Below are 25389 nucleotides of genomic sequence, written 5' to 3' on the forward strand. Positions count from 1 at the left end.
TCACTCACTGAGTGAGTGAGGAAGGAGTGACAGCACTCACTGAGTGAGTGAGGAAGGAGTGACAGCACTCACTGAGTGAGTGAAGAGGGAGAGACAGCACTCACTGAGTGAGTGAGGAGGGTGTGACAGCACTCACTGAGTGAGTGAGGAAGGAGTGACAGCACTCACTGAGTGTGTGAGGAAGAAGTGACAGCCCTCACTGAGTGAGTGAGGAGGGAGTGACAGCACTCACTGGGTGAGTGAGGAGGGAGAGACAGCACTCACTGAGTGAATGAGGAGGGAATGACTGCAATCACTGAGGGAATGAGTATGGATTGACATTGCTCACAGAGTGACTGAGGAGGGAGAGTGAGAGCACTCAATGAGTGAGTGAGGAGGGAGTGACAGCGCTCACTGAGTGAGTGAGGAGGTAAAGTGAATGCACTCACTGAGGGAGTGAGGAGGGAGAGTGACAGCACTCATTGAAGGAGTGAGGAGGGAGTTACATCACTCACTGAGTGAGTGAGGAGGGAGTGACTGCACTCATTGAGTGAGTGAGGAGGGTGTGACAGCAATAACTGAATGAGTGCAGAGGGAGTGACAGCATTCACTGAGGGAGTGAGGAGGGAGTGACAGTAATAACTGAGGGATTGATCAGGAAGTGACAGCACTCACTGAGTGAGTGAGGAAGGAGTGAGCACACATACTAATGGAGTGAGTAAGGAGTGACAGCACTCAATGATGGAATGTGGAAGAAGTGACAGCACTCACTGAGTTGAGTGAGGAGGGAGTGACAGGACTCACTGAGTGAGTGAGGGAAGAGAGTGACAGCACTCACTGAGTGAGTGAGGCGGAAGTGACAGCGCTTACTGAGGGAGTGAGGTGGGAAAGCGACAGTGCACACTGAGTGAGTGAGGAGGGAATGACGGCACTCACTGAGTGAGTGAGGAGAGAGTGGCAGTACTCACTGAGTGAATGAGGAACGAATGACAGCACTCACTGAGTGAGTGAGGGAAGAGAGTGACAGCACTCACTGAGTGAGTGAGGAGGGAGTGACAGCATTCACTAAGTGAGTGCGGAGGGAGTGAGGAGGGAGTGAGAGCAATAACTGAGTAAGTGCAGAAGGAGTGAGTGCACTCACTGAGGGAGTGAGGAAGGAGAGTGACAGCACTCATTGAAGGAGTGAGGAGTGAGTGACATCACTCACTGAGTGAGTGAGGAGGGAGTGACAGCAATAACTGAGTGAGTGCAGAAGGAGTGACAGCACTCACTGAGTGAGTGAGGAAGGCGTGACAGCGCTCACTGAGTGAGTGAGGAAGGAGTGACAGCGCTCACTGAGTAAGTGAGGAGGGAGTGACAGCACTCACTGAGTGAGTGAGGAAGGAGTGACAGCATTCACTGAGTAAGTGAGGAGGAAGTAACAGCACTTATTGAGTGAGTCAGGAAGAAGTGACACGCTCACTGAGTGAATGAGGAGGGAGTGACAGCGCTCACTGAGTAAGTGAGGAGGGAATGACAGCACTGACTGAGTGAGTGAGGAAGGAGTGACAGCGCTCACCGAGTGAGTGAGGAAGGAGTGACAGCGCTCACTGAGTGAGTGAGGAGGGAGAGACAGCACTCACTGAGTAAGTGAGGAGGGAGAGACAGCACTCACTGAGTGAGTGAGGAAGAAGTGACAGCACTCACTGAGTGAGTGAGGAGGGAGTGACAGCACTCACTGAGAGAGTGAGGAGGGAGAGACAGCACTCACTGAGTGAGTGAGGAAGGAGTGACAGCACTCACTGAGTGAGTTAGGTTGGAGTGACAGCACTCACTGAGTGAGTGAGGAAGGAGTGACAGCGCTCACTAAGTGAGTGAGGAAGGAGTGACAGCGCTCACTGAGTGAGTGAGGAGGGAGTGTCAGCGCTCACTGAGTGAGTGAGAAGGGAGTGACAGCGCTCACTGAGTGAGTGAGGAGGGAGTGACAGCACTCACTGAGTGAGTGAGGAGGGAGTGACAGCACTCACTGAGTGAGTGAGGAGGGAGTGACAGCACTCACTGAGTGAGTGAGGAGGGAGTGACAGCACTCACAGAGTGATTGAGGAGGGAGTGACAGCACTCACTGAGTGAGTGATGTGGTTGTGACAGCACTCACAGAGTGAGTGAGGAGGGAGTGCCAGCACTCACTGAGTGAGTGATGTGGTTGTGACAGCACTCACTGAGTGAGTGATGAGGGAGTCTCAGAACTCAGTGAGAGAGGAAGGAGTGACAGCGATCACTGTGTGAGTTAGGAGGGAGTGACAGCACTCACTGAGTGAGTGCGGAGGGAGTGACAGCACTCAATGAGTAAGTGAGGAGGGAGTGACAGCACTAACTCAGTAAGTGAGGAAGGAGAGACATCACTCACTGAGTGAGTGAGGAAGGAGTGACAGCACTCACTGAGTGAGTGAGGAAGGAGTGACAGCACTCACTGAGTGAGTGAGGAGGGAGAGACAGCACTCACTGAGTGAGTGAGGAGGGTGTGACAGCACTCACTGAGTGAGTGAGGAAGGAGTGACAGCACTCACTGAGTGTGTGAGGAAGAAGTGACAGCCCTCACTGAGTGAGTAAGGAGGGAGTGACAGCACTCACTGGGTGAGTGAGGAGGGAGAGACAGCACTCACTGAGTGAATGAGGAGGGAATGACTGCAATCACTGAGGGAATGAGTATGGATTGACATTGCTCACAGAGTGACTGAGGAGGGAGAGTGAGAGCACTCAATGAGTGAGTGAGGAGGGAGTGACAGCGCTCACTGAGTGAGTGAGGAGGTAAAGTGAATGCACTCACTGAGTGAGTGAGGAGGGAGTGACTGCACTCATTGAGTGAGTGAGGAGGGTGTGACAGCAATAACTGAATGAGTGCAGAGGGAGTGACAGCATTCACTGAGGGAGTGAGGAGGGAGTGACAGTAATAACTGAGGGATTGATCAGGAAGTGACAGCACTCACTGAGTGAGTGAGGAAGGAGTGAGCACACATACTAATGGAGTGAGTAAGGAGTGACAGCACTCAATGATGGAATGTGGAAGAAGTGACAGCACTCACTGAGTTGAGTGAGGAGGGAGTGACAGGACTCACTGAGTGAGTGAGGGAAGAGAGTGACAGCACTCACTGAGTGAGTGAGGCGGAAGTGACAGCGCTTACTGAGGGAGTGAGGTGGGAAAGCGACAGTGCACACTGAGTGAGTGAGGAGGGAATGACGGCACTCACTGAGTGAGTGAGGAGAGAGTGGCAGTACTCACTGAGTGAATGAGGAACGAATGACAGCACTCACTGAGTGAGTGAGGGAAGAGAGTGACAGCACTCACTGAGTGAGTGAGGAGGGAGTGACAGCATTCACTAAGTGAGTGCGGAGGGAGTGAGGAGGGAGTGAGAGCAATAACTGAGTAAGTGCAGAAGGAGTGAGTGCACTCACTGAGGGAGTGAGGAAGGAGAGTGACAGCACTCATTGAAGGAGTGAGGAGTGAGTGACAGCACTCACTGAGTGAGTGAGGAGGGAGTGACAGCAATAACTGAGTGAGTGCAGAAGGAGTGACAGCACTCACTGAGTGAGTGAGGAAGGCGTGACAGCGCTCACTGAGTGAGTGAGGAAGGAGTGACAGCGCTCACTGAGTAAGTGAGGAGGGAGTGACAGCACTCACTGAGTGAGTGAGGAAGGAGTGACAGCATTCACTGAGTAAGTGAGGAGGAATTAACAGCACTTATTGAGTGAGTCAGGAAGAAGTGACACGCTCACTGAGTGAATGAGGAGGGAGTGACAGCGCTCACTGAGTAAGTGAGGAGGGAATGACAGCACTGACTGAGTGAGTGAGGAAGGAGTGACAGCGCTCACCGAGTGATTGAGGAAGGAGTGACAGCGCTCACTGAGTGAGTGAGGAGGGAGAGACAGCACTCACTGAGTAAGTGAGGTGGGAGAGACAGCGCTCACTGAGTGAGTGAGGAAGAATTGACAGCACTCACTGAGTGAGTGAGGAGGGAGTGACAGCACTCACTGAGAAAGTGACGAGGGAGAGACAGCCCTCACTGAGTGAGTGAGGAAGGATTGACAGCGCTCACTAAGTGAGTGAGGAAGGAGTGACAGCGCTCACTGAGTGATTGAGGAGGGAGTGTCGGCACTCACTGAGTGAGTGAGAAGGGAGTAACAGCGCTCACTGAGTGAGTGAGGAGGGAGTGACAGCACTCACTTAGTGAGTGAGGAGGGAGTGACAGCACTCACAGAGTGATTGAGGAGGGAGTGACAGCACTCACTGAGTGAGTGAGGAGGGATTGACGGCACTCACAAAGTGAGTGAGGAGGGAGTGCCAGCACTCACTGAGTGAGTGATGTGGTTGTGACAGCACTCACTGAGTGAGTGATGAGGGAGTCTCAGAAATAAGTGAGAGAGGAAGGAGTGACAGCGATCACGGTGTGAGTTAGGAGGGAGTGACAGCACTCACTGAGTGAGTGCGGAGGGAGTGACAGCACTCAATGAGTAAGTGAGGAGGGAGTGACAGCACTAACTCAGTAAGTGAGGAAGGAGAGACATCACTCACTGAGTGAGTGAGGAAGGAGTGACAGCACTCACTGAGTGAGTGAGGAAGGAGTGACAGCACTCACTGAGTGAGTGAGGAGGGAGAGACAGCACTCACTGAGTGAGTGAGGAGGGAGTGACAGCACTCACTGAGTGAGTGAGGAAGGAGTGACAGCACTCACTGAGTGTGTGAGGATGAAGTGACAGCACTCACTGAGTAAGTGAGGAGGGAGGGACAGCACTCACTGGGTGAGTGAGGAGGGAGAGACAGCACTCACTGAGTGAGTGAGGAGGGAGTGACAGCACTCACTGAGTGAGTGAGGATGGAGTGACAGCACTCACTGAATGAGTGAGGAAGGAATGATAGCACTAACTGAATGAGTGCGGAGGAAAGAGACAGCACTAACTGAGTAAGTGAGGAGGAAGTGACAGCGATCTCTGAGTGAGTGAGGAGGGAAAGTGACAGCGCACACTGAGTGAGTGAGGAGTGAGTGGCAGTACTCACTGAGTGAGTGAGGCGGGAGTGACAGCACTCACTGATTGAGTGAGGAAGGAGTGACAGCGCTCACTGAGTGAGTGAGGAAGAAGTGACAGCCCTCACTGAGTGAGTGAGGAGGGAGTGACAGCACTCACTGAGTAAGTGAGGAGGGAGTGACCGCGCTCACTGAGTAAGTGAGGAGGGAGTGACAGCACTCACTGAGTGAGTGAAGAGGGAATGACAGCACTCACTGATTGAGTGAGGAAGGTGTGACAGCTCTCACTGAGTGAGTGAGGAGGAAGTAACAGTGATCTCTGAGTGATTGAGGAGGGAAAGAGATAGCGCACGCTGAGGCAGTGAGGAGGGAGTGACAGCAATCATTGAGTCAGTGAGGTTGGAAAGCGACAGCACTCACTGAGTGAGTGAGGAAGGAGTGACAGCACTCACTGAGTGAGTGAGGAGGGAGAGACAGCACTCACTGAGTGAGTGAGGAGGGAGTGACAGCACTCACTGAATGAGGGAGGAAGGAATGACAGCACTCACTGAATGAGTGCGGAGGAAATAGACAGCACTTACTGAGTAAGTGAGGAGGAAGTGACAACGATCTCTGAGTGAGTGAGGAGGGAAAGCGACAGCGCACACTGAGTTAGTGAAGAGAGAGTGGCAGTACTCACTGAGTGAGTGAGGAAGGAGTGACAGCATTCACTGAGTAAGTGAGGAGGAAGTAACAGCACTTATTGAGTGAGTCAGGAAGAAGTGACACGCTCACTGAGTGAATGAGGAGGGAGCGACAGCGCTCACTGAGTAAGTGAGGAGGGAATGACAGGACTGACTGAGTGAGTGAGGAAGGAGTGACAGCGCTCACCGAGTGATTGAGGAAGGAGTGACAGCGCTCACTGAGTGAGTGAGGAGGGAGAGACAGCACTCACTGAGTAAGTGAGGTGGGAGAGACAGCGCTCACTGAGTGAGTGAGGAAGAATTGACAGCACTCACTGAGTGAGTGAGGAGGGAGTGACAGCACTCACTGAGAAAGTGACGAGGGAGAGACAGACCTCACTGAGTGAGTGAGGAAGGAGTGACAGCACTCACTGAGTGAGTTACGTGGGAGTGACAGCACTCACTGAGTGAGTGAGGAAGGAGTGACAGCGCTCACTAAGTGAGTGAGGAAGGAGTGACAGCGCTCACTGAGTGATTGAGGAGGGAGTGTCAGCACTCACTGAGTGAGTGAGAAGGGAGTGACAGCGCTCACTGAGTGAGTGAGGAGGGAGTGACAGCACTCACTGAGTGAGTGAGGAGGGAGTGACAGCACTCACTGAGTGAGTGAGGAGGGATTGACAGCACTCACTTAGTGAGTGAGGAGGGAGTGACAGCACTCACAGAGTGATTGAGGAGGGAGTGACAGCACTCACTGAGTGAGTGAGGAGGGATTGACAGCACTCACAAAGTGAGTGAGGAGGGAGTGCCAGCACTCACTGAGTGAGTGATGTGGTTGTGACAGCACTCACTGAGTGAGTGATGAGGGAGTCTCAGAACTCAGTGAGAGAGGAAGGAGTGACAGCGATCACTGTGTGAGTTAGGAGGGAGTGACAGCACTCACTGAGTGAGTGCAGAGGGAGTGACAGCACTCAATGAGTAAGTGAGGAGGGAGTGACAGCACTAACTCAGTAAGTGAGGAAGGAGAGACATCACTCACTGAGTGAGTGAGGAAGGAGTGACAGCACTCACTGAGTGAGTGAGGAAGGAGTGACAGCACTCACTGAATGAGTGAGGAGGGAGAGACAGCACTCACTGAGTGAGTGAGGAGGGAGTGACAGCACTCACTGAGTGAGTGAGGAAGGAGTGACAGCACTCACTGAGTGTGTGAGGAAGAAGTGACAGCCCTCACTGAGTGAGTGAGGAGGGAGTGACAGCACTCACTGGGTGAGTGAGGAGGGAGAGACAGGACTCACTGAGTGAGTGAGGAGGGAGTGACAGCACTCACTGAATGAGTGAGAAGGAAGTGACAGCACTCACTGAATGAGTGAGGAAGGAATGACAGCACTAACTGAATGAGTGCGGAGGAAAGAGACAACACTAACTGAATAAGTGAGGAGGAAGTGACAGCGATCTCTGAGTGAGTGAGGAGGGAAAGCGACAGCGCACACTGAGTGAGTGAGGAGAGAGTGGCAGTACTCACTGATTGAGTGAGGAGGGAGTGACAGCACTCACTGAGTGAGTGAGGAAGGAGTAACAGCACACACTGAGTGAGTGAGGAAGGAATAACAGCGATCACTGTGTGAGTGAGGAGGGAGTGACAGCACTCACTGAGTAAGTGAGGAGGGAGTGACTGCGCTCACTGTGTGAGTGAGGAGGGAGTGACAGCACTCACTGAGTGAGTGAAGAGGGAGTGACAGCACTCACTGAGTGAGTGAGGAAGGTGTGACAGCTCTCACTGAGTGAGTGAGGAGGAAGTAACAGCGATCTCTGAGTCAGTGAGGAGGGTAAGAGACAGCGCACACTGAGGCAGTGAGGAGGGAGTGACAGCAATCATTGAGTGAGTGAGGTTGGAAAGCGACAGCACTGACTGAGTGAGTGAGCAAGGAGTGACAGCACTCACTGAGTGAGTGAGGAGGGAGTGACAGCACTCACTGAATGAGTGAGGAAGGAATGACAGCACTTACTGAGTGAGTGAGGAAGGAATGACAACACTAACTGAATGAGTGCGGAGGAAAGAGACAGCACTTACTGAGTAAGTGAGGAGGAAGTGACAGCGATCTCTGAGTGAGTGAGGAGTGAAGGCGACAGCGCACACTGCGTGAGTGAGGAGAGTGGCAGTACTCACTGAGTGAGTGAGGAGTGAGTGACAGTGCTCACTGTGAGTGTGGAGGGAGTGACAGCACTCATTGAGTGAGTGAGGAAGGTGTGACAGCTCTCACTGAGTGAGTGTGGAGGAAGTGACAGCGATCTCTTAGTGAGTGAGGAGGGAAAGCGACAGCGCACACTGAGGCAGTGAGGAGGGAGTGACAGCACTCATTGAGTGAGTGAAGTTGGAAAGCGACAGCACTCACTGAGTGAGTGAGGAGGGAGTGACAGCACTCACTCAGTGAGTGAGGAAGGAGTGACAGCATTCACTGAGTAAGTGAGGAGGAAGTAACAGCACTTACTGAGTGAGTCAGGAAGAAGTGACACGCTCACTGAGTGAATGAGGAAGGAGTGACAGCGCTCACTGAGTAAGTGAGGAGGGAGTGACAGCGATCTCTGAGTGAGTGAGGAGGGAAAGCGACAGCGCACACTGAGGCAGTGAGGAGGGATTGACAGCGCTCACTGAGTAAGTGAGGAGGGAATGACAGCACTCACTGAGTGAGTGAGGAGGGAGTGCCAGCACTCACTGAGTGAGTGATGTGGTTGTGACAGCACTCACTGAGTGAGTGATGAGGGAGACTCAGAACTCACTTAGTGAGTGAGGAGGGAGTGACAGCATTAACTGAGTAAGTGAGGAGGGAGTGCAAGCGCTCACTGAGTGAGTGAGGAGGGAGGTCCAGCACTCGATGAGAGAGTGAGGAGGGAGTGACAGCACTCACTGAGTGAGTGAGGAAGGAGTGACAGCACTCACTGAGTGAGTGAGGAGGGAGTGACAGCACTCACTGAGTGAGTGAGGAGGGAGAGACAGCACTCACTGAGTGAGTGAGGAGGGAGTGACAGCACTCAATGAGTGAGTGAGGAGGGAAAGTGAAAGCACTCACTGAGTGAGGGAGGGGGAAAGTGAAAGCACTCACTGAGTGCGGGAGGAGGGAGTTACAGTACTCACTGAGTGATTGAGGAGGGAGTGACAGCACTCACTGATTAAGTGAGGATGAAGTGACAGCACTCACTGAGTGAGTGCGGAGGGAGTGACAGCACTCACTGAGTAAGTGAGGAGGGAGTGACAGCACTCACTCAGTGAGTGAGGAAGGAGTGACAGCACTCACTGAGTGAGTGAGGAGGGAGTGACAGCACTCACTGATTGAGTGAGGAGGGAGTGACAGCACTCACTGAGTGATTGAGGAAGGAGTGACAGCACTCACTGAGTGAGTGTGGAAGGAGTGACAGCGCTCACTGAGTGAGTGAGGAATGAGTGACAGCGCTCACTGAGTGAGGAGGGAGACATCGCTCACTGAGTGAGTGAGAAGTGAGTGACAGCGCTAACTGAGTGACTGAGGAAGGAATGACAGCACTAACTGAATGAGTGCGGAGGAAAGAGATAGCACTAACTGAGTAAGTGAGGAGGAAGTGACAGCGATCTCTGAGTGAGTGAGGAGGGAAAGCGACAGCGCACACTGAGTGAGTGAGGAGAGAGTGGCAGTACTCACTGAGTGAGTGAGGAGGGAGTGACAGCACTCACTGATTGAGTGAGGAGGGATTGACAGCACTCACTGAGTGAGTGAGGAATGAGTGACAGTGCTCACTGAGTGAGTGAGGAGTGAGTGACAGCACTCACTGAGTAAGTGAGGAGAGAGTGACAGCACTCACTGAGAGAGTGCGGAGGAAAGAGACAGCACCAACTGAGGAAGTGAGGAAGAAGAGACAGTGATCTCTGTGTGAGTGAGGAGGGAAAGCGACAGCGCACACTGAGTGAGTGAGGAGAGAGTGTAGGTACTCACTGAGTGAGTGAGGAGGGAGTGACAGCACTCACTGATTGAGTGAGGAGGGATTGACAGCACTCACTGAGTGAGTGAGGAAGAAGTGACAGCCCTCACTGAGTGAGTGAGGAGGGAGTGACAGCACTCACTGAGTGAGTGAGGAGGGAGTGCCAGCACTCACTGAGTGAGTGATGTGGTTGTGACAGCACTCACTGAGTGAGTGATGAGGGAGACTCAGAACTCACTTAGTGAGTGAGGAGGGAGTGACAGCATTAACTGAGTAAGTGAGGAGGGAGTGCAAGCGCTCACTGAGTGAGTGAGGAGGGAGGTCCAGCACTCGATGAGAGAGTGAGGAGGGAGTGACAGCACTCACTGAGTGAGTGATGAGGGAGTGACAGCACTCACTGAGTGAGTGAGGAGGGAGTGACAGCACTCACTGAGTGAGTGAGGAGGGAGAGACAGCACTCACTGAGTGAGTGAGGAGGGAGTGACAGCATTCACTGAGTGAGTGAGGAGGGAAAGTGAAAGCACTCACTGAGTGAGGGAGGAGGGAAAGTGAAAGCACTCACTGAGTGAGTGAGGAGGGAGTTACAGTATTCACTGAATGATTGAGGAGGGAGTGACAGCACTCACTGATTAAGTGAGGATGAAGTGACAGCACTCACTGAGTGAGTGCGGAGGGAGTGACAGCACTCACTGAGTAAGTGAGGAGGGAGTGACAGCACTCACTCAGTGAGTGAGGAAGGAGTGACAGCACTCACTGAGTGAGTGAGGAGGGAGTGACAGCACTCACTGATTGAGTGAGGAGGGAGTGACAGCACTCACTGAGTGAGTGAGGAAGGAGTGACAGCACTCACTGAGTGAGTGAGGAAGGAGTGACAGCACTCACTGAGTGAGTGAGGAAGAAGTGACAGCCCTCACTGGGTGAGTGAGGAGGGAGAGACAGCACTCACTGAGTGAGTGAGGAGGGAGTGACAGCACTCACTGAGTGAGTGATGAAGGAATGACAGCACTAACTGAATGAGTGCGGAGGAAAGAGATAGCACTAACTGAGTAAGTGAGGAGGAAGTGACAGCGATCTCTGAGTGAGTGAGGAGGGAAAGCGACAGCGCACACTGAGTGAGTGAGGAGAGAGTGGCAGTACTCACTGAGTGAGTGAGGAGGGAGTGACAGCACTCACTGATTGAGTGAGGAGGGATTGACAGCACTCACTGAGTGAGTGAGGAAGAAGTGACAGCCCTCACTGAGTGAGTGAGGAGGGAGTGACAGCACTCACTGAATGAGTGATGAAGGAATGACAGCACTAACTGAATGAGTGCGGAGGAAAGAGACAGCAATAACTGAGTAAGTGAGGAGGAAGTGACAGCGATCTCTGAGTGAGTGAGGAGGGAAAGCGACAGCGCACACTGAGTGATTGAGGAGAGAGTGGCAGCACTCACTGAGTGAGTGAGGAGGGAGTGACAGCACTCACTGATTGAGTGAGGAGGGATTGACAGCACTCACTGAGTGAGTGAGGAAGAAGTGACAGCCCTCACTGAGTGAGTGAGGAGGGAGTGACAGCACTCACTGAGTAAGTGAGGAGCGAGTGACAGCGCTCACTGAGTGAGTGAGGTGGTTGTGACAACACTCACTGAGTGAGTGAGGAAGGACTGAGAGCATTCACTGAGTGAGTGAGGAGGGAGTGACAGCACTCACTGAGTGAGTCAGGAAAGAGTGACACGCTCACTGAGTGAATGAGGAGGGAGTGACAGCGCTCACTCAGTAAGTGAGGAAGGAGTGACAGCACTCACTGAGTGAGTTACGTGGGAGTGACAGCACTCACTGAGTGAGTGAGGAAGGAGTGACAGCGCTCACTTAGTGAGTGAGGAAGGAGTGACAGCGCTCACTGAGTGATTGAGGAGGGAGTGTCGGCACTCACTGAGTGAGTGAGAAGGGAGTGACGGCGCTCACTGAGTGAGTGAGGAGGGAGTGACAGCACTCACTGAGTGAGTGAGGAGGGAGTGACAGCACTCACTGAGTGAGTGAGGAGGGAGGTACAGCACTCACTTAGTGGGTGAGGAGGGAGTGACAGCACTCACAGAGTGAGTGAGGAGGTAGTGACTGCACTCACTTAGTGAGTGAGGAAGGAGTGACAGCACTCACAAAGTGAGTGAGGTGGGAGTGCCAGCACTCACTGAGTGAGTGATGTGGTTGTGACAGCACTCACAGAGTGAGTGAGGAGGGAGTGCCAGCACTCACTGAGTGAGTGATGAGGGAGTCTCAGAACTCACTTAGTGAGTGAGGAAGGAGTGACAGCGATCACTGTGTGAGTTAGGAGGGAGTGACAGCGCTCACTGTGTGAGTTAGGAGGGAGTGACAGCACTCACTGAGTAAGTGAGGAGGGAGTGACAGCGCTCACTGAGTGAGTGAGGAGGGAGGGCCAGCACTAGATGAGTGAGTGAGGAGGGAGTGACAAAACTCACTGAGTGAGTGAAGAGGGAGTGACAGCACTCACTGAGTGAGTGAGGAGGGAGTGACAGCACTCACTGAGTGAGTGAGGAGGGAGAGACAGCACTCACTGAGTGAGTGAGGAGGGAGTGACAGCACTCACGGAGTGAGTGAGGAGGGAAAGTGAAAGCACTCACTGAGTGAGTGAGGAGGGAGTTACAGTACTCACTGAATGATTGAGGAGGGAGTTACAGTACTCACTGAGTGAGTGCGGAGGGAGTGACAGCACTCAATGAGTAAGTGAGGAGGGAGTGACAGCACTCACTCAGTAAGTGAGGAAGGAGAGACATCACTCACTGAGTGAGTGAGGAAGGAGTGACAGCACTCACTGAGTGAGTGAGGAAGGAGTGACAGCACTCACTGAGTGAGTGAGGAGGGAGTGACAGCACTCACTGGGTGAGTGAGGAGAGAGAGACAGCACTCACTGAGTGAATGAGGAGGGAGTGACAGCACTCACTGAATGAGTGAGGAAGGAATGATAGCACTAACTGAATGAGTGCGGAGGAAAGAGACAGCACTAACTGAGTAAGTGAGGAGGAAGTGACAGCGATCTCTGAGTGAGTGAGGAGGGAAAGCGACAGCGCACACTGAGTGAGTGAGGAGAGAGTGGCAGTACTCACTGAGTGAGTGAGGAGAGAGTGACAGCACTCACTGAGTGAGTGAGGAGGGTGTGACAGCACTCACTGAGTGAGTGAGGAGGGAGGTACAGCACTCACTTAGTGGGTGAGGAGGGAGTGACAGAACTCACAGAGTGAGTGAGGAGGTAGTGACAGCACTCACTTAGTGAGTGAGGAGGGAGTGACAGCACTCACAAAGTGAGTGAGGTGGGAGTGCCAGCACTCACTGAGTGAGTGATGTGGTTGTGGCAGCACTCACTGAGGGAGTGATGAGGAAGTCTCAGAACTCACTTAGTGAGTGAGGAAGGAGTGACAGCGATCACTGTGTGAGTTAGGAGGGAGTGACAGCACTCACTGAGTAAGTGAGGAGGGAGTGACAGCGCTCACTGAGTGAGTGAGGAGGGAGGGCCAGCACTAGATGAGTGAGTGAGGAGGGAGTGACAAAACTCACTGAGTGAGTGAAGAGGGAGTGACAGCACTCACTGAGTGAGTGAGGAGGGAGTGACAGCACTCACTGAGTGAGTGAGGAGGGAGAGACAGCACTCACTGAGTGAGTGAGGAGGGAGTGACAGCTCTCACTTAGTGAGTGAGGAGGGAGTTACAGTACTCACTGAATGATTGAGGAGGGAGTGACAGAACTCACTGATTAAGTGAGGATGAAGTGAAAGCACTCACTGAGTGAGTGCGGAGGGAGTGACAGCACTCAATGAGTAAGTGAGGAGGGAGTGACAGCACTCACTCAGTAAGTGAGGAAGGAGAGACATCACTCACTGAGTGAGTGAGGAAGGAGTGACAGCACTCACTGAGTGAGTGAGGAAGGAGTGACAGCACTCACTGAGTGAGTGAGGAGGGAGTGACAGCACTCACTGGGTGAGTGAGGAGGGAGAGACAGCACTCACTGAGTGAGTGAGGAGGGAGTGACAGCGATCTCTGAGTGAGTGAGGAGGGAAAGTGACAGCGCACACTGAGTGAGTGAGGAGAGAGTGGCAGTACTCACTGAGTGAGTGAGGAGAGAGTGACAGCACTCACTGATTGAGTGAGGAGGGATTGACAGCACTCACTGAGTGAGTGAGGAGGGAGAGACAGCACTCACTGGGTGAGTGAGGAAGGAGTGACTGCACTCACTGAGTGAGTGAGGAAGGAATAACAGCGATCACTGTGTGAGTGAGGAGGGAGTGACAGCACTCACTGAGTAAGTGAGGAGGGAGTGACAGCGCTCACTGAGTAAGTGAGGAGGGAGTGACAGCACTCACTGAGTGAGTGAAGAGGGAATGACAGCACTCAATGAGTGAGTGAGGAAGGTGTGACAGCTCTCCCTGAGTGAGTGAGGAAGATGTAACAGCGATCTCTGAGTGATTGAGGAGGGAAATTGACAGCGCACACTGAGGCAGTGAGGAGGGAGTGACAGCAATCATTGAGTGAGTGAGGTTGGAAAGCGACTGCACTCACTGAGTGAGTGAGCAAGGAGTGACAGCACTCACTGAGTGAGTGAGGAGGGAGAGACAGCACTCACTGAGAGAGTGAGGAGGGAGTGACAGCACTCTGAGTGAGTGAGGAGGGAGAGACAGCACTCACTGAGTGAGTGAGGAGGGAGTGACAGCACTCACTGAATGAGTGAGGAAGGAATGACAGCACTCACTGAGTGAGTGAGGAAGGAATGACAGCACTAACTGAATGAGTGCGGAGGAAAGAGACAGCACTTACTGAGTAAGTGAGGAGGAAGTGACAGCGATCTCTGAGTGAGTGAGGAGGGAAAGCGACAGCACACACTGAGTGAGTGAGGAGAGTGGCAGTACTCACTGAATGAGTGAGGAGGGAGTGACAGTGCTCACTGTGAGTGTGGAGGGAGTGACAGCACTCATTGAGTGAGTGAGGAAGGTGTGACAGCTCTCACTGAGTGAGTGAGGAGGAAGTGACAGCGATCTCTTAGTGAGTGAGGAGGGAAAGCGACAGCGCACACTGAGGCAGTGAGGATGGAGTGCCAGCACTCACTGAGTGAGTGATGTGGTTGTGACAGCACTCACAGAGTGAGTGAGGAGGGAGTGCCAGCACTCACTGAGTGAGTGATGAGGGAGTCTCAGAACTCACTTAGTGAGTGAGGAAGGAGTGACAGCGATCACTGTGTGAGTTAGGAGGGAGTGACAGCGCTCACTGTGTGAGTTAGGAGGGAGTGACAGCACTCACTGAGTAAGTGAGGAGGGAGTGACAGCGCTCACTGAGTGAGTGAGGAGGGAGGGCCAGCACTAGATGAGTGAGTGAGGAGGGAGTGACAAAACTCACTGAGTGAGTGAAGAGGGAGTGACAGCACTCACTGAGTGAGTGAGGAGGGAGTGACAGCACTCACTGAGTGAGTGAGGAGGGAGAGACAGCACTCACTGAGTGAGTGAGGAGGTAGTGTCAGCACTCACGGAGTGAGTGAGGAGGGAAAGTGAAAGCACTCACTGAGTGAGTGAGGAGGGAGTTACAGTACTCACTGAATGATTGAGGAGGGAGTTACAGTACTCACTGAGTGAGTGCGGAGGGAGTGACAGCACTCAATGAGTAAGTGAGGAGGGAGTGACAGCACTCACTCAGTAAGTGAGGAAGGAGAGACATCACTCACTGAGTGAGTGAGGAAGGAGTGACAGCACTCACTGAGTGAGTGAGGAAGGAGTGACAGCACTCACTGAGTGAGTGAGGAGGGAGTGACAGCACTCACTGGGTGAGTGAGGAGAGAGAGACAGCACTCACTGAGTGAATGAGGAGGGAGTGACAGCACTCACTGAATGAGTGAGGAAGGAATGATAGCACTAACTGAATGAGTGCGGAGGAAAGAGACAGCACTAACTGAGTAAGTGAGGAGGAAGTGACAGCGATCTCTGAGTGAGTGAGGAGGGAAAGCGACAGCGCACACTGAGTGAGTGAGGAGAGAGTGGCAGTACTCACTGAGTGAGTGAGGAGAGAGTGACAGCACTCACTGAGTGAGTGAGGAGGGTGTGACAGCACTCACTGAGTGAGTGAGGAGGGAGGTACAGCACTCACTTAGTGGGTGAGGAGGGAGTGACAGAACTCACAGAGTGAGTGAGGAGGTAGTGACAGCACTCACTTAGTGAGTGAGGAGGGAGTGACAGCACTCACAAAGTGAGTGAGGTGGGAGTGCCAGCACTCACTGAGTGAGTGATGTGGTTGTGGCAGCACTCACTGAGGGAGTGATGAGGAAGTCTCAGAACTCACTTAGTGAGTGAGGAAGGAGTGACAGCGATCACTGTGTGAGTTAGGAGGGAGTGACAGCACTCACTGAGTAAGTGAGGAGGGAGTGACAGCGCTCACTGAGTGAGTGAGGAGGGAGGGCCAGCACTAGATGAGTGAGTGAGGAGGGAGTGACAAAACTCACTGAGTGAGTGAAGAGGGAGTGACAGCACTCACTGAGTGAGTGAGGAGGGAGTGACAGCACTCACTGAGTGAGTGAGGAGGGAGAGACAGCACTCACTGAGTGAGTGAGGAGGGAGTGACAGCTCTCACTTAGTGAGTGAGGAGGGAGTTACAGTACTCACTGAATGATTGAGGAGGGAGTGACAGAACTCACTGATTAAGTGAGGATGAAGTGAAAGCAGTCACTGAGTGAGTGCGGGGGGAGTGACAGCACTCAATGAGTAAGTGAGGAGGGAGTGACAGCACTCACTCAGTAAGTGAGGAAGGAGAGACATCACTCACTGAGTGAGTGAGGAAGGAGTGACAGCACTCACTGGGTGAGTGAGGAAGGAGTGACTGCACACACTGAGTGAGTGAGGAAGGAATAACAGCGATCACTGTGTGAGTGAGGAGGGAGTGACAGCACTCACTGAGTAAGTGAGGAGGGAGTGACAGCGCTCACTGAGTAAGTGAGGAGGGAGTGACAGCACTCACTGAGTGAGTGAAGAGGGAATGACAGCACTCAATGAGTGAGTGAGGAAGGTGTGACAGCTCTCACTGAGTGAGTGAGGAAGATGTAACAGCGATCTCTGAGTGATTGAGGAGGGAAATTGACAGCGCACACTGAGGCAGTGAGGAGGGAGTGACAGCAATCATTGAGTGAGTGAGGTTGGAAAGCGACTGCACTCACTGAGTGAGTGAGCAAGGAGTGACAGCACTCACTGAGTGAGTGAGGAGGGAGAGACAGCACTCACTGAGAGAGTGAGGAGGGAGTGACAGCACTCTGAGTGAGTGAGGAGGGAGAGACAGCACTCACTGAGTGAGTGAGGAGGGAGTGACAGCACTCACTGAATGAGTGAGGAAGGAATGACAGCACTCACTGAGTGAGTGAGGAGGGAGTGACAGTGCTCACTGTGAGTGTGGAGGGAGTGACAGCACTCATTGAGTGAGTGAGGAAGGTGTGACAGCTCTCACTGAGTGAGTGAGGAGGAAGTGACAGCGATCTCTTAGTGAGTGAGGAGGGAAAGCGACAGCGCACACTGAGGCAGTGAGGATGGAGTGACAGCACTCATTGAGTGAGTGAAGTTGGAAAGCGACCGCACTCACTGAGTGAGTGAGGAGGGAGTGACAGCACTCACTCAGTGAGTGAGGAAGGAGTGACAGCATTCACTGAGTAAGTGAGGAGGAAGTAACAGCACTTACTGAGTGAGTCAGGAAGAAGTGACACGCTCACTGAGTGAATGAGGAGGGAGTAACAGCGCTCACTGAGTAAGTGAGGAGGGAGTGACAGCGATCTCTGAGTGAGTGAGGAGGGAAAGAGACAGCGCACACTGAGGCAGTGAGGATGGATTGACAGCGCTCACTGAGTAAGTGAGGGGGGAATGACAGCACTCACTGAGTGAGTGAGGAAGGAGTGACAGCGCTCACTGAGTGAGGAGGAAGTTTCAGCGCTGACTGAGTGAGTGAGAAGGGAGTAACAGCGCTAACTGAGTGAGTGAGGAGGGAGTGACAGCACTCACTGAGTGAGTGAGGAGGGAGTGACAGCACTCACTGAGTGAGTGAGGAGGGATTGACAGCACTCAGTGAGTGAGGAGGGAGTGACAGCACTTACAGAGTGAGTGAGGAGGGAGTGCCAGCACTCACTGAGTGAGTGATGTGGTTGTGACAGCACTCACTGAGTGAGTGATGAGGGAGTCTCAGAACTCACTTAGTGAGTGAGGAAGGAGTGACAGCGATCACTGTGTGAGTTAGGAGGGAGTGACAGCACTCACTGAGTAAGTGAGGAGGGAGTGACAGCGCTGACTGAGTGAGTGAGGAGGGAGGGCCAGCACTAGATGAGTGAGTGAGGAGGGAGTGACAGCACTCACTGAGTGAGTGAAGAGGGAGTGACAGCACTCACTGAGTGAGTGAGGAGGGAGTGACAGCACTCACTGAGTGAGTGAGGAGGGAGAAACAGCACTCACTGAGTGAGTGAGGAGGGAGTGACAGCACTCACTGAGTGAGTGAGGAGGGAAAGTGAAAGCACTCACTGAGTGAGGGAGGAGGGAAAGTGAAAGCACTCACTGAATGATTGAGGAGGGAGTGACAGAACTCACTGATTAAGTGAGGATGAAGTGACAGCACTCACTGAGTGAGTGCGGAGGGAGTGACAGCACTCACTGAGTAAGTGAGGAGGGAGTGACAGCATTCACTCAGTGAGTGAGGAAGGAGTGACAGCACTCACTGAGTGAGTGAGGAAGGAGTGACAGCACTCACTGAGTGAGTGAGGAGGGAGAGACAGTACTCACTGAGTGAGTGCGGAGGGAGTGACAGCACTCACTGAGTGAGTGAGGAGGGAGTGACAGCACTCACTGAGTGAGTGAGGAGGGAGTTACAGTACTCACTGAATGATTGAGGAGGGAGTGACAGAACTCACTGATTAAGTGAGGATGAAGTGAAAGCACTCACTGAGTGAGTGCGGAGGGAGTGACAGCACTCAATGAGTAAGTGAGGAGGGAGTGACAGCACTCACTCAGTAAGTGAGGAAGGAGAGACATCACTCACTGAGTGAGTGAGGAAGGAGTGACAGCACTCACTGAGTGAGTGAGGAAGGAGTGACAGCACTCACTGAGTGAGTGAGGAGGGAGTGACAGCACTCACTGGGTGAGTGAGGAGGGAGAGACAGCACTCACTGAGTGAGTGAGGAGGGAGTGACAGCACTCACTGAGTGAGTGAGGAGGGAGTGACAGCACTCACTGAATGAGTGAGGAAGGAATGACAGCACTAACTGAATGGGTGCGGAGGAAAGAGACAACACTCACTGAGTAAGTGAGGAGGAAGTGACAGCGATCTCTGAGTGAGTGAGGAGGGAAAGTGACAGCGCACACTGAGTGAGTGAGGAGAGAGTGGCAGTACTCACTGAGTGAGTGAGGAGAGAGTGACAGCACTCACTGATTGAGTGAGGAGGGATTGACAGCACTCACTGGGTGAGTGAGGAAGGAGTGACTGCACACACTGAGTGAGTGAGGAAGGAATAACAGCGATCACTGTGTGAGTGAGGAGGGAGTGACAGCACTCACTGAGTAAGTGAGGAGGGAGTGACAGCGCTCACTGAGTAAGTGAGGAGGGAGTGACAGCACTCACTGAGTGAGTGAAGAGGGAATGACAGCACTCAATGAGTGAGTGAGGAAGGTGTGACAGCTCTCACTGAGTGAGTGAGGAAGATGTAACAGCGATCTCTGAGTGATTGAGGAGGGAAATTGACAGCGCACACTGAGGCAGTGAGGAGGGAGTGACAGCAATCATTGAGTGAGTGAGGTTGGAAAGCGACTGCACTCACTGAGTGAGTGAGCAAGGAGTGACAGCACTCACTGAGTGAGTGAGGAGGGAGAGACAGCACTCACTGAGAGAGTGAGGAGGGAGTGACAGCACTCTGAGTGAGTGAGGAGGGAGTGACAGCACTCTGAGTGAGTGAGGAGGGAGAGACAGCACTCACTGAATGAGTGAGGAAGGAATGACAGCACTCACTGAGTGAGTGAGGAAGGAATGACAGCACTAACTGAATGAGTGCGGAGGAAAGAGACAGCACTTACTGAGTAAGTGAGGAGGAAGTGACAGCGATCTCTGAGTGAGTGAGGAGGGAAAGCGACAGCACACACTGAGTGAGTGAGGAGAGTGGCAGTACTCACTGAGTGAGTGAGGAGGGAGTGACAGTGCTCACTGTGAGTGTGGAGGGAGTGACAGCACTCATTGAGTGAGTGAGGAAGGTGTGACAGCTCTCACTGAGTGAGTGAGGAGGAAGTGACAGCGATCTCTTAGTGAGTGAGGAGGGAAAGCGACAGCGCACACTGAGTGAGTGAGGAAGGAGTGACAGCGCTCACTGAGTGAGTGAGGAAGGAGTGACAACATTCACTGAGTAAGTGAGGAGGAAGTAACAGCACTTACTGAGTGAGTCAGGAAGAAGTGACACGCTCACTGAGTGAATGAGGAGGGAGTCTCAGAACTCACTTAGTGAGTGAGGAAGGAGTGACAGCGATCACTGTGTGAGTGAGGAGGGAAAGAGACAGCGCACACTGAGGCAGTGAGGATGGATTGACAGCGCTCACTGAGTAAGTGAGGGGGGAATGACAGCACTCACTGAGTGAGTGAGGAAGGAGTGACAGTGCTCACTGAGTGAGGAGGAAGTTTCAGCGCTGACTGAGTGAGTGAGAAGGGAGTGACAGCGCTAACTGAGTGAGTGAGGAGGGAGTGACAGCACTCACTGAGTGAGTGAGGAGGGAGTGACAGCACTCACTGAGTGAGTGAGGAGGGATTGACAGCACTCACTGAGTGAGTGAGGAGGGAGTGACAGCACTCACAGAGTGAGTGAGGAGGGAGTGCCAGCACTCACTGAGTGAGTGATGTGGTTGTGACAGCACTCACTGAGTGAGTGATGAGGGAGTCTCAGAACTCACTTAGTGAGTGAGGAAGGAGTGACAGCGATCACTGTGTGAGTTAGGAGGGAGTGACAGCACTCACTGAGTAAGTGAGGAGGGAGTGACAGCGCTGACTGAGTGAGTGAGGAGGGAGGGCCAGCACTAGATGAGTGAGTGAGGAGGGAGTGACAGCACTCACTGAGTGAGTGAAGAGGGAGTGACAGCACTCACTGAGTGAGTGAGGAAGGAGTGACAGCACTCACTGAGTGAGTGAGGAGGGAGAGACAGCACTCACTGAGTGAGTGAGGAGGGAGTGACAGCACTCACTGAGTGAGTGAGGAGGGAAAGTGAAAGCACTCACTGAGTGAGGGAGGAGGGAAAGTGAAAGCACTCACTGAATGATTGAGGAGGGAGTGACAGAACTCACTGATTAAGTGAGGATGAAGTGACAGCACTCACTGAGTGAGTGCGGAGGGAGTGACAGCACTCACTGAGTAAGTGAGGAGGGAGTGAGAGCATTCACTCAGTGAGTGAGGAAGGAGTGACAGCACTCACTGAGTGAGTGAGGAAGGAGTGACAGCACTCACTGAGTGAGTGAGGAGGGAGAGACAGCACTCACTGAGTGAGTGAGGAGGGAGTGACAGCACTCACTGAGTGAGTGAGGAGGGAGTGACAGCACTCACTGAGTGAGTGAGGAAGGAGTGACAGCACTCACTGAGTGAGTGAGGAAGAAGTGACAGCCCTCACTGAGTGAGTGAGGAGGGAGTGACAGCACTCACTGGGTGAGTGAGGAGGGAGAGACAGCACTCACTGAGTGAGTGAGGAGGGAGTGACAGCACTCACTGAGTGAGTGAGGAGGGAGTGACAGCACTCACTGAATGAGTGAGGAAGGAATGACAGCACTAACTGAATGAGTGCGGAGGAAAGAGGCAGCACTAACTGAGTAAGTGAGGAGGAAGTGACAGCGATCTCTGTGTGAGTGAGGAGGGAAAGCGACAGCGCACACTGAGTGAGTGAGGAGAGAGTGGCAGTACTCACTGAGTGAGTGAGGAGGGAGTGACAGCACTCACTGATTTAGTGAGGAGGGAGTGACAGCACTCACTGAGTGAGTGAGGAAGAAGTGACAGCCCTCACTGAGTGAGTGAGGAGGGAGTGACCGCACTCAATGTGTAAGTGAGGAGGGAGTGACAGCGCTCACTGAGTAAGTGAGGAGGGAGTGACAGCACTCACTGAGTGAGTGAAGAGGGAATGACAGCACTCACTGATTGAGTGAGGAAGGTGTGACAGCTCTCAGTGAGTGAGTGAGGAGGAAGTAACAGTGATCTCTGAGTGATTGAGGAGGGAAAGAGACAGCGCACACATGAGGCAGTGAGGAGGGAGTGACAGCACTCACTGAGTGAGTGAGGAAGGAGTGACAGCACTCACTGAGTGAGTGAGGAGGGAGAGACAGCACTCACTGAGTGAGTGAGGAGGGAGTGACAGCACTCACTGAATGAGGGAGGAAGGAATGACAGCACTCACTGAATGAGTGCGGAGGAAATAGACAGCACTTACTGAGTTAGTGAGGAGGAAGTGACAACGATCTCTGAGTGAGTGAGGAGGGAAAGCGACAGCGCACACTGAGTTAGTGAAGAGAGAGTGGCAGTACTCACTGAGTGAGTGAGGAAGGAGTGACAGCATTCACTGAGTAAGTGAGGAGGAAGTAACAGCACTTATTGAGTGAGTCAGGAAGAAGTGACACGCTCACTGAGTGAATGAGGAGGGAGTGACAGCGCTCACTGAGTAAGTGAGGAGGGAATGACAGCACTGACTGAGTGAGTGAGGAAGGAGTGACAGCGCTCACCGAGTGATTGAGGAAGGAGTGACAGCGTTCACTGAGTGAGTGAGGAGGGAAAGCGACAGCGCACACTGAGTTAGTGAAGAGAGAGTGGCAGTACTCACTGAGTGAGTGAGGAGGGAGTGACAGTGCTCACTGTGAGTGCGGAGGGAGTGACAGCACTCACTGAGTGAGTGAGGAAGAAGTGACAGCCATCACTGAGTGAGTGAGGAGGGAGTGACAGCACTCACTGAGTAAGTGAGGAGGGAGTGACAGCGCTCACTGAGTAAGTGAGGAGGGAGTGACAGCATTCACTGAGTGAGTGAAGAGGGAATGACAGCACTCACTGATTGAGAGAGGTAGGTGTGACAGCTCTCACTGAGTGAGTGAGGAGGAATTGACAGCGATCTCTTAGTGAGTGAGGAGCGAAAGTGACAGCGCACACTGAGGCAGTGAGGAGGGAGTGACAGCACTCATTGAGTGAGTGAAGTTGGTAAGCGACAGCACTCACTGAGTGAGTGAGGAGGGAGTGACAGCACTCACTCAGTGAGTGAGGAAGGAGTGACAGCATTCACTGAGTAAGTGAGGAGGAAGTAACAGCACTTACTGAGTGAGTCAGGAAGTAGTGACATGCTCACTTAGTGAATGAGGAGGGAGTGACAGCGCTCACTGAGTAAGTGAGGAGGGAATGACAGCACTGACTGAGTGAGTGAGGAAGGAGTGACAGCGCTCACCGAGTGATTGAGGAAGGAGTGACAGCGCTCACTGAGTGAGTGAGGAGGGAGAGACAGCACTCACTGAGTAAGTGAGGTGGGAGAGACAGCGCTCACTGAGTGAGTGAGGAAGAATTGACAGCACTCACTGAGTGAGTGAGGAGGGAGTGACAGCACTCACTGAGAAAGTGACGAGGGAGAGACAGCCCTCACTGAGTTAGTGAGGAAGGAGTGACAGCACTCACTGAGTGAGTTACGTGGGAGTGACAGCACTCACTGAGTGAGTGAGGAAGGAGTGACAGCGCTCACTGAGTGATTGAGGAGGGAGTGTCGGCACTCACTGAGTGAGTGAGAAGGGAGTGACAGCGCTCACTGAGTGAGTGAGGAGGGAGAGACAGCACTCACTGAGTGAGTGAGGAGGGAGTGACAGCACTCACTGAGTGAGTGAGGAGGGAGTGTCAGCACTCACTTAGTGAGTGAGGAGGGAGTGAAAGCACTCACAGAGTGAGTGAGGAGGGAGTGACAGCAGTCACTGAGTGAGTGAGGTTGGAAAGCGACAGCACTCACTAAGTGAATGAGGAGGGAGTGACAGCACTCACTGAGTGAGGGAGGAGGAAAGAGTCAACACTCACTGAGTAAGTGAGGAGGAAGTGACAGCGATCTCTGAGTGAGTGAGGAGGGAAAGCGACAGCGCACACTGAGGCAGTGAGGAGGGAGTGACAGCGCTCACTGAGTAAGTGAGGAGGGAGTGACAGCGCTTAATGAGTGAGTGAGGAGGGAGTGTCAGAACTCACTGAGTGAGTGAGGAGAGAGTGTCAGAACTCACTGAGTAAGTGAGGAGCAAGTGACAGCGCTCACTGGGTAAGTGAGGAGGGAGTGACAGCACTCACTGAGTGAGTGAGGAAGGAGTGACAGCGCTCACTGAGTGAGTGAGGAAGGAGTGACAGCGCTCACTGAGTGAGTGAGGAAGGAGTGACAGCACTCACTGAGTGAGTGAGGAGGGAGTGTCAGCACTCACTGAGTGAGTGAGGAGGGAGTGACAGCACTCACTGAGTGAGTGAGGAGGGAGTGACAGCACTCACTGAGTGAGTGAGGAAGGAGTGACAGCACTCACTGAGTGAGTGAGGAAGAAGTGACAGCACTCACTGAGTGAGTGAGGAGGGAGTGACAGCACTCACTGAGTGAGTGAGGAGGGAGAGACAGCACTCACTGAGTGAGTGAGGAGGGAGTGACAGCACTCACTGAGTGAGTGAGGAGGGAGTGACAGCACTCACTGAATGAGTGAGGAAGGAATGACAGCACTAACTGAATGAGTGCGGAGGAAAGAGGCAGCACTAACTGAGTAAGTGAGGAGGAAGTGACAGCGATCTCTGAGTGAGTGAGGAGGGAAAGCGACAGCGCACACTGAGTGAGTGAGGAGAGAGTGGCAGTACTCACTGAGTGAGTGAGGAGGGAGTGACAGCACTCACTGATTTAGTGAGGAGGGAGTGACAGCACTCACTGAGTGAGTGAGGAAGAAGTGACAGCCCTCACTGAGTGAGTGAGGAGGGAGTGACCGCACTCAATGTGTAAGTGAGGAGGGAGTGACAGCGCTCACTGAGTAAGTGAGGAGGGAGTGACAGCACTCACTGAGTGAGTGAAGAGGGAATGACAGCACTCACTGATTGAGTGAGGAAGGTGTGACAGCTCTCAGTGAGTGAGTGAGGAGGAAGTAACAGTGATCTCTGAGTGATTGAGGAGGGAAAGAGACAGCGCACACTGAGGCAGTGAGGAGGGAGTGACAGCAATCATTGAGTCAGTGAGGTTGGAAAGCGACAGCACTCACTGAGTGAGTGAGGAGGAAGTGACAGCACTCACTGAGTGAGTGAGGAGGGAGAGACAGCACTCACTGAGTGAGTGAGGAGGGAGTGACAGCACTCACTGAATGAGTGAGGAAGGAATGACAGCACTCACTGAATGAGTGCGGAGGAAATAGACAGCACTTACTGAGTAAGTGAGGAGGAAGTGACAACGATCTCTGAGTGAGTGAGGAGGGAAAGTGACAGCGCACACTGAGTTAGTGAAGAGAGAGTGGCAGTACTCACTGAGTGTGAGGAAGGAGTGACAGCATTCACTGAGTAAGTGAGGAGGAAGTAACAGCACTTATTGAGTGAGTCAGGAAGAAGTGACACGCTCACTGAGTGAATGAGGAGGGAGTGACAGCGCTCACTGAGTAAGTGAGGAGGGAATGACAGCACTGACTGAGTGAGTGAGGAAGGAGTGACAGCGCCTCACCGAGTGATTGAGGAAGGAGTGACAGCGTTCACTGAGTGAGTGAGGAGGGAAAGCGACAGCGCACACTGAGTTAGTGAAGAGAGAGTGGCAGTACTCACTGAGTGAGTGAGGAGGGA

The sequence above is a fragment of the Carcharodon carcharias genome, chromosome 18 (assembly GCF_017639515.1).
Source record: "Carcharodon carcharias isolate sCarCar2 chromosome 18, sCarCar2.pri, whole genome shotgun sequence".
Taxonomy (NCBI): domain Eukaryota; kingdom Metazoa; phylum Chordata; class Chondrichthyes; order Lamniformes; family Lamnidae; genus Carcharodon; species Carcharodon carcharias.